Genomic DNA, 10,403 nt, shown 5'->3' with positions numbered 1-10,403 from the left:
AGAGTGGAGGGTGAGTGGGTTGGAAAGGGGGAACTGATTACAAGGATCCACATGTGACCTCTTCCCTGGGAGAGGGTCAGCAGAGAAGGGGGGAAGGGAGACTCCGGATAGGGCAAGATATGACAAAACAACGATGTATAAATTACCAAGGACATATGAGGGAGGGGGGAATGGGGAGGGAGGGGGGGAAAAAAGAGGACCTGATGCAAGGGGCTTAAGTGGAGAGCAAATGCCTTGAGAATGATTGGGGCAGAGAATGTATGGATGTGCTTTATACAATTGATGTATGTATATGTATGGATTGTGGTAAGAGTTGTATGAGTCCCTAATAAAATGTAAAAGAAGAAAAGAGAAAAAAATGATTAGGGCAAAGACTGTACAGATGTGCTTTATACAATTGATGTATGTATATGTATGAACTGTGAAAAGAATTGTATGAGCCCCAATAAATTGTTAAAAAAAATAAAAAAATTAAAAAAAATGTTGCCTGGTTCTACATGTTCCTGAACATTTGTGCATTTGAGTCCGCTGCTGCAGCTACCGAGTCCAGTCATTACACAGCGGCTTCTCTGGTCTTTGCTGGCACTTCACGTCACCAAACACAATGCCCTTCTCTAACGATCTTTGCCTCCTGGAGAACATCCAAAGTCATCCAGCCAAAGTCTCAGAAATAGTCAATAGGCTCAGAATATCATGGGATTTTCATTAATTTTCAGAAATAGGACTGAGGCAGCGGGGAAGATGGTGGCTGGTGTTCCACAGCAGGCCTTGGCCGTGGAGCAGCTTGCCCAGTGAGCAGCTGCCCAAGAAGGACATCATCAACTTTCTGTAGGATCACCTCAGACTTGTTTCTTGCAGAACATAAACTATTAGGAAATATCAAAAATGTGGCTAAAACAGCAAACAAGGAACATCTAGTTACAGCCTATAACCACCTTTTTGAAACTAAGTGTTTCAAAGGTATTGAAAGCATAAATATAAAGTATGTGAGCCGGTGAAAAATGTGAAGGTTACTGACAAGAGGGTCCACCAAAAGATACAAAATCTGTTCTTAAAAAGGGAGACAAAACCAACTTTCCCAAGAAGGGTGATGTTGTTCCTTGTTGGTCTACAGGAACACTACAGGATGGGACTGTCTTTGACACTGATATTCGAACAAGTGCCAAGAAGAAGAAAACTGCCAAGCCTTTAAGCTTTAAGGTTGGAGTTGACCAAGTGATCAGAGGATGGGATGAAGCATCTTGACTATGAGGAGGGAGAAAAGGCTCACTAGAGATTGAACCAGAATGGGCTTATGGAAAGAGAGGGCAGACAGCCTGATGCCAAAATTCCACCAAATGCAAAACTTATTTTTGAAGTAGCATTAGTGGCTATTGATTGAACTGGCCACACTTCAAGTCTAAGGACAACAGCAACAATGATAATACCTGCCCGTGAAGAAACTCCATGTAACTAGAACTGGTGACCATTGTGTTTAAGGGAGGAGTCAACTGGTAAGCAGTTAAAACCTGTTGACTTGATCCCTGACTTTTGAGCAATGTAATCCCATATCCTTGAAATCTAAAGTATTTTACTACACCTCTGGAAGACATTGGTTAAAGAGAATTGATTTCCCTTTTGCCTTTGTGTTGTAAACTACAAGGCTTAATACAAACTTATCCAGTATTTTGATCTGACTGTGATTTGTTCGGTGTTAAAATATGAACTCTTCTAATGAGGCCAATGAAGCCTAGGAACCATACATACATATGAACATCACTTGTAAGCATATGCCCCCCTGAATGGGTATTTACCATGTGGATACTCACTTTGAATCTTTAAAATGTGTATTTATGAAGTGAGAAAACTAAAGCATAGATAGAGCTTTAGAGAAAAGAGAAAAATTAGAAGAAAGATTTGGCATGAATAGCCTGAATTTCAGAAAAATTTAACTTCAAAAATCAATGAACCATAATGTAGCTTTATCAAGTTAATATTAGGTGGTCCTCCCCACCCCCTAAAAAATAATCTTAAACAATTACTGGATAAGTCTTCAGTTTTGTTATAAAAATGATGATGATCAATTTGATCAAAATGAAAGCTTGCTCACAGGTTTACACAAATATTCTAAATACAAACTCTCCTGAAATAACAATATATTTTCACTATGATTTTTGTTTTATAAGGGATGCAAACATTTTATTTTCTCATTTATAATCTATATTCCAAGGCACAATTTTTAAGTGTACCTTTTTGACAATTAGATAAAAATTCAATGCAAGTATAAAAAACACAGACAAACCAATTGATATCAAAGATTAAGATTCCGTTGTTTTGGTTTTTGTTGTTTGTTTGTTTTTTACAAAGGAGGTAAATCCTTAAAATCAGACCTTATGTTTTCAGAATTTTGCTATACTGACATGATTTGCAAGTCAGTTTTATTTTCCTACCTTTAAGGCTACAAAACTCCATTTCAAATGCATTCAAAATTATTCTAGAAACTTAAAGCAAAAAAAAATTTTTAATAGCTCTCTGATAAAAAGTAAAATTTTATAAATGGTAGGAAATAGTATGTGTGGTAAGCTACTGATGACATTTTCCTGATTACTAAACAAAGCATTACAAAGGAACAGAGAAGACAGGTTGTCAAATATGACAAGCTATGTTTGCATCCCTCATAAAAAGAAAAAGAACAACAATTTTCATCCTTTTCACCCACTCCCTCTGAAATATGCACCTTCCCATCCGGTTGGAGGAGGAGGACAATACTGTCCATAAGTCCAAGGATTCTGATCATTGTACTAAAAGGAACAAGGGAAGAAGTTAGTATACTAGAACGATGGCTGCTTCATATATTTAATTAAGACAAATATGTTTAATAAAAAGCGTATGTTTACTGTTAAAATTTTAAAGACTAAATCACAAAAGACAATAAGCATTAACAGCATACTATTGATTTATGCTTCTAATATCTGTAAACAAAGCATTTCAATTATATTTATGTGGACTCACTTGATACCAGGCACGGTAATTATATGCAGCTTGATTTGCCTGTAAATCGTCATCAATCATCTGTGTAGATGACGAAGTTGTATCTTTTGTGTGTGCTTTCTTTTTTTATTTGTGTGTGTGTGTGTTTTCTTTGCCTCTGCTTCTTCAGATCTATAAATAAAATACCAAAATGGGAAAAAAAGAAAGAAAGAACTAGATCACCAGACCTTTCTTTGCTATTTGCCTTACAACTCCAAAAGGGAGCTGATGATCTTTTGTTTATCAAACAATATTTTTAATGTTACATCTAAGTAAAATTTTGCTGAAGATGATTCAACAATGGTTGTAGCAGTACCTCACTGGGAGTTGATAGAACTTCAAGTTGGCTTCAAAACAAGGACATAGAATGAGGAATGACTTTGCTGAGATCAGAGTGGATTTTGGCTGAAAGCAGAGAATACCAGAAAGACATTCATATCTGCTTTATTCATTATGCAATGCCTCCAAATGTGGGGATTATAACCAACTATGGATAACACTGCAAAGAATGGGGATTCCGAAACATTTACCTGCACTCATGCCGAACCTGCACGTAGAAAAAGAGGCAGTTGTTCCAACAAAAAAGAGATACAGAATGGATCAACATCAGAAAAAGTGTGTGTCAGAATAAGTTTTTCCATACTTATTCAATCTGGATGCAGAGCAAAGAATCTGAGAAGCTGGTCTACTTGGAGAAGACCTTTACACTAAGGTTGGAGGAAGGTTTATCAACAACATGTGATAGTCAAAGGCATCAACCTTGCTTGCTGAAAGTAATGAACCCTTGAGGCATCTTTTACTGATGAAGATCAAAGCTTGTAGCCTTCAGGATGGACTACATCGCAATGGAATGAACGTAGAAATACTCAAAACTGGACCATTAGGTAACACCATGATAAACAAAGAAAAGATTGAAGTTGTCGAGAATTTCATCTTGCTTGGCTCTGCAGTCAATGCTCATTGCAGCTATATTCCAAAACCAAATGGCATATTGCATTGGGCGAATCTGCTATGTAAGATGACTGTAAAATATTAAAGAGCAAAGATTACATTTTGGGAACCAAAATGTAAGTGACTTGGGCTGTGGTATTTTCAATCACTTCACATGTGTGAGAAAGCTGGGCACTAAATATAGAACTCCAAAAAAAGAATCGGTGAATTTGAATGATGGTGTTGGTGAAGGATATTGAAAGTCTCATGGACTGCTAAAAGAAGAAACACATCTGTCCTGAAGGAAGGAGAGCCTTATAACCGAGGGTGGCAAAACTTCATCTTGTGTACTTTGGATGGGTTCTCGAGAGAAAACAGTCCCTGAAGAAGGACATCATGCTTGGTGAAGTAGAGGGGCAGCAAAAAAAATAAAACACAACAGGAAGGCCCGTTGTGTTAGTCGGGGTACTTTAGAGAAACAAATCCACAGAAACTCAGGAATAAGAGAGAGTCTTATATAAAGGTTAAGTGTGCATTAAGAAAACATCCCAACACAGTGCTGCCCACGGCCACAAGTTCAACATTAACCCACTAACCCATATGCCCAACAGCAATCTACAAAGTCCTCCTCCATCTCACAAAACACACACTGTGATGCCGACTGCAGAAGGAAAGCCTAGTCAGTGAATGGGTAAGCATCTCAGCGTTGCAGGGGTCTTCACACAGCTGCTCCAGAACCCAGGGCTGCATCGGGGTAGGTCCATGTGGCTTCTCCTCAGGGATGTATTTCAGGAAGTGAGCCTTGCCAGCTAAAGCCAGGAACTGGCTAAGGCAGCTGCAACCTGGTCCGGCCATCAAAAAACAAGAGACTTGAGAACTAGAAAGGCAAGGCTCGCCGAGCCATGTGTCCCTCTGCCCTTCAATTAACCCCACATGTGTTTTTCAGCCAGGTTAGAACAATCAACTAACTACCTCACCCACTTTGTTTCCAACTTTTGCATTCCAGTCACCAGTAATTACCAATGCATCTTGATTGCGTGGTTGATCAATTTCAGAGTGCAAAAAAAAATGGTAGAATTCTCTGATTTCTTCCTCGCTAGCTTTCCTGGTCGGTGCATAAATTTGAATAGCAGTTGTATTAATTAGGTTTCCTCGAATAAGGAGAGATATAATCCTGTCGCAGTCAGCATTTGAGGCGGATCTTGAGCTGTCCTTTTTTCCTGATGCAGGCACACCATTCCTCTTGATGGTGCCATTCTGGGCACAGTCAACCATACGACTTTCTGATTCAAACAGCCAATAGCCGTCCATGTCAGCCAACACCATGCATGTTTTGCACATTCCAAGTCTGATTGTGAATAGATTTTTGCAGCAGTTTCTCTCATTTTGAATTGTGCCCTATCGGCAAATGAAGATCCCAGGGCTTTCTTTCCACCGGCTGTATTCTATCCATCCCATTACTGTCAACTCTACTTGGAGAAGTGCCCACCTCTTCCTCAGACAAATTTTGATGCCTTCTGACCTGAGGAGCTCATCTTCGGGCCCTATCTCTGACAATGGCCTCCTTTTGTTCATTCGGTTTTCAGTAACTGGCAATGTGGTGTTGATATTCATAAGGTTTTTAGTGGCTAATTCTTCTGAAATGGGCAACCTATTCCTTCTTCATAATCTGTTCTTAGTCTGGAAGTTCTGCTGAAACCTGTTCCCTTTGGGTGACCCTGAGGGGATTTGAAATACCAGCGATACAGCTTTCAGCATAACAGCAACACACACACCAACACAGTCTGACAAATTGACAGACAAGTGGTGACTGGGAACCAGTTTTGGTCAAACCAATTCTGGCTCATGGAAAACCTGTGTGTGTCATAAAGTAGATCACCGTGTTTTTCTTCCAAGATACTTCTGAGTGGCTCCCTGTGGACGAGTTCTGGACGTCTGAACCAGCCTCTGGTTTCTTCTGGATGAATGCCCACAGATCAGTTGGCATTGTGATGCCCACAGATCAGTTGGCAGTAGGTTCAATGTCAAGGCTGTGGTGTGGAAGCTTCAGGAAGGAGAATCACCCTTTTAGTCCTCATCCCCACCCACCACCTCAACCCCCCTACCCTCAAGGGTCTAGTTGCTTCGCCTTTACACTCAAGCAAAAGAACTGATTCAATTTGTTTAAATCTCTGGATGATTATTAGCCACATTTCAAATTTATTTTATAACCAAAGTTCTAACAACATCTATTGTATTATATAGACTTTTTAATTAACATGTAAAGCTATTTTTCTTCCTGCCCTTTTTCTTTCCATTAAACAATAAACAAAAATGTATGTATTATTTGGAACCATAGTGTGAGACGCTGAGAACCATGATTATAAATCAATGCTGTGGCACATCTATTTATAGTCAGTTTACGTAGAAACAAGTGTAACACATCAGACCCTATATTATATATAATCAACTGTACTATTCACATTCTGTATCAGTATTATGTAGCATAACAATGGCCATAATGCTTCCAACCAGTTGATGCCATTTTATTAAACATACTTTGAAAAGCTTGAAGAAATAAAAAAGATACTTCAGAGTGGATTTGAGCCTCTAATCTTGCCTTCATCAGCCAAGTGTATTTACCATTTTTACTACCCAGAGACTCCCAAAGGTTAGTAGTGAGGCTAAAAGAGATTAACAATGCAAAGCCCCTAGTATGATGTCTATCACATTATAAGTGCTCAATAAATTCTTCTAAACAAGATCATTAAGCTATCAAAATTACTAATTAGTAAGTAGGAAAGTTTTCAATTTTATCCAACAATTTTTTTCTCATTTATCATCCATTCTTTATTCATTGCCAATAAATGCCCATAGACTGGAAAAGGAAATAGATACAAATCAAATAAATATCAGTGAAAACACTGAAACAGGGGTAATTTAAGATTAATTCAAGAGCTTGGAGATTGAACGGATTTGTTTTATTCTATTTTGTTTTGTTTTTAAGATACATATAGCGGACTTCTGGGAAGATGGCAACTGAGTAGCACATTCCAGAGGGACTCTGCAGAAATCAGTCCAGGAGAGGGACTGATTGTCCCAGGTGACTGAGGAAACTTCATCCCTCCTACCTTAGTGCCTCACACAGCCTAAGGCAGTTCGGCCAACACTCGTCAACATTCTGAGTTGCTGCAGGAACCTCTGCCCAAACTCTGAAGTGACTTACCTGGCCAGGGAAATTCCACCCACCATTCACAGTATTCTACATGAAAATAGGCAAGCTACGAGTCCCCTGAAAGAGATGCCACAGAAGGATAAAGTGATAGGCTAATTCCATAGTGAAATTAACTGTAAGCAGTTAGAAGAAACATTCCTACAAGTCTTCCAGGGAGAACCAGTGATTTGTTACTCCTTGGGAAATGGCACCTGACTCCTCAAAAACAACACAATGCAGACAGCCAATAGCCCCAATGACCTCAATGAAAAAAACAAGAGAAACAAAAGGCAATGGCAGAAGGTGTCCTGAACCTAATGACATGCATAGAAGAATCAGACATTGGTCTGCCACAGAAAGAAATCTTCAGAATGCTACTTCGATTCATACAGGATATGAGGGAAGCAACACAGAAAAAGGAGGAAATGTTAGGGGAGATAAAGTCAATACAGCAAAGGGAAATACAAGAGCTTAGAGAGGAGATAACAAAAACCAGCACCAGATTCATGGAGCTTGAGAATCAACTGGAGGAAGCGGAGAACCACACCAGGGACTTGGAGGACAACCAAGCAAACTTTAACAAATGTGAACAAAAATCTAATAAGATAATCACAGAAGCTGAAGAAAACCTAAGAGTTAATGTCTGATGCTAGAAATAGAAAGAACATCAGAATAATTGGATTACCGGAGGAAGATACAACAAAGAAGTCATCTGCAACAATAGTGAGAGAATTCTGGGAGCAAAACTTCCCCAGCTTAATGAATGAAAACCAGGCAACTATTCAGGAGGCTGAAAGAACATCAGCTAGACTGAATACCAAGGCACATAACAGTTAAACTAGTCAACTTTGAGGAAAAAGAGAAAATCATGAGAGCAGCTAGTAAAAAACAAGCAATCACATATAAAGTTTCCCAAATAAGAATATGCTGAGACCTATCAGCAGAAACTATGAAGAAGAAACATATTCCAAAAATTGAAGGACAACAACACCAACCCAATAATACTCTATCCAGCCAAATTATCGAGCAAGATAGATGGAGAAGGAAGAGTCCTCCCAGGCAAGGAAAAATTCAAAGAATATGTTAGAAGAAATCCAGACCTACAAAAGGTCCTTGCCGACCCAGTATGGGCAGAAGAACAACACTCACCAAGAATAAATAAGAGACTGCCACGTTGAACAACCTCACCCAGATGGCAACACAAGAAAACAGACCTTAAGGTAGCATTGGCTTATGAATGGAAAGAAGTCAAGAATGATACACACACACACACACACACACACACACACACACACAAGCAAAACACACTAAGAAAGGAAGGTATGAAAACACCCGACACAAAAAGTATAAGATGACATCACAGAGTCCACAGATAGAGATAATAACCCTGAATATCAATGAACTGAACTCAGGCATTAAAAGACTGAGGCTAGCAGACTGGTTTAGACAACACAACCCATCAATCTCCTGCCTACAGGAGACACATCTCAAGGCTACTGACAAAAATAGACTGAGAATCAAAGGCTGGAGAAAGGCATACCAAGTAAACAGCAATTCAAAATAAGCAGGTGCTGCAATCCTAATCTCAGATAAAATTGACCTCAAAGTGCAAACGATAAATTAGATAAGGAAGGACACTATATAATGCTCAAGGGAATGGTAGACAAAGAACCACTAATCATTGTAAACATATATTCCCCGAATGAGAGATCTGCTGAATACGTCAACCAAATACTCCAAAAGATGAAAAAAGAAATCACAGCCTCAACAATTATAGTGGGTGACTTCAATACACCACTCTCTGAAAAAAATCACAGGGAAACAAACTCAACAAGGAGGCTAGAGAGCTAGACACTAAAATTAGACAATTTGACCTGATAGATATTTACAGAGCTATTCATCCAAATACTAAAAAATTCTTTTCACGCCCGCATGGCACACATTTTCATTCTTTTCACACCCGCATGGCACACATTCGAAGATAGACAGCATGCTGGGGCATAAGGCAAATCTACATAAATTTAAGCACATTGATATTATACAGACCTCTCTCTCTGACTACTGTGCCATAAGGCTGGGAATCAACAAAAGGAAGACAGAGAAAACAAGAGCAAACAATTAGAGGATGAATAACTCTCCATTGCAAAATGAGTGCATACAGCCATAGATCAGAGAGATCAAATTAGGAAATTTCTAGAAACCAACAAGAATGAGAACATGACATACCAAAATTTCTGGGACACAACAAAGGCAGTTATCAGAGGAAATTTCATAACAACATATGCACACCTGAAAAAGGAAGAGAGGCTGGCACAAAATTTATAACAACTAGAGCAGAGTCAGCAGAACACTCCTACTAATAACAAAAGAAAAGAAATAATAAAAACCAGGGCTGAGATTTAGGAGAGGGAAAATAAGAAAACTATAGAAAAAATTAATGCTGCTAAAAGTTGGTTCTTTGAAAGGATGAACAGAATAGACAGACCCCTGGCAAACTAACCAAAGAAATGAGGAAACAAATATCAATAGCAACAATGAAGAATGAAAGAGGGGACATTAAAACAGACCCTAATGACAACAGAAGGATAACTACACAGTACTATGAAGGCTTGTACTTCAATGAATTCAACAACTTAGAAGACATGGAAAAATTCTTGGGAAAACAGTCCCTTGCTAGACTATTCCCAAAGGAATTCAAGAATGTCAACAGACCCAAGGTTATCATGGGAATACCAACAAAAAAATCTCCTGGATCAGATGGCTTCACTGGAGAATTCTACCAAGCATTTATGGACGAACCATCACCAATCCTACACAAACGCTTCAAGCACATAGAAAAAGACGACAAAATCCAGAACTCCTCTGTGAAGCTAGTATAACTGTGATACCAAAACCAGGCAAGGATCCTACAAGAATCGAGAACTACAGACCAATATCCCTAATGAACATTGATGCAAAACTCCTTACCACAATACTGGCCAATAGGATACAAAAGTATAAAAAACAAATAATTCACCATGACCAAGTGGGATTCATACCAGGGATGCAGGGATGGTTCATCACACAAAAGACCATTAGTATCATTTGCCACATTGACATGAAAAGCTATAAGAACCACATGATAACATGGGTAGGTGCAGAAAAAGCATTAGACAACATTCAACACCAATTCCTTTTTAAGACACTTGAGAAGATAGGAATGGAAGGAAAGTTCCTCAAAACAATACAAGTTATATATGAAAAATGAACAGCCAATGTGGTAGTCAATGGA

General features: G+C 38.8%; 1 pseudogene; it reads left to right on the top strand.

Annotated features, from left to right (window-relative positions):
- The first annotated feature begins 741 nt into the window (after window positions 1-741).
- On the top strand, window positions 742-1,381 carry LOC142456286 (peptidyl-prolyl cis-trans isomerase FKBP3 pseudogene; annotated as a pseudogene).
- Window positions 1,382-10,403: the final 9,022 nt, after the last annotated feature.

Source organism: Tenrec ecaudatus, chromosome 9 (assembly GCF_050624435.1).
Source record: "Tenrec ecaudatus isolate mTenEca1 chromosome 9, mTenEca1.hap1, whole genome shotgun sequence".
NCBI classification, from domain to species: domain Eukaryota; kingdom Metazoa; phylum Chordata; class Mammalia; order Afrosoricida; family Tenrecidae; genus Tenrec; species Tenrec ecaudatus.
This window is presented reverse-complemented; position numbering and strand designations above follow the sequence as displayed.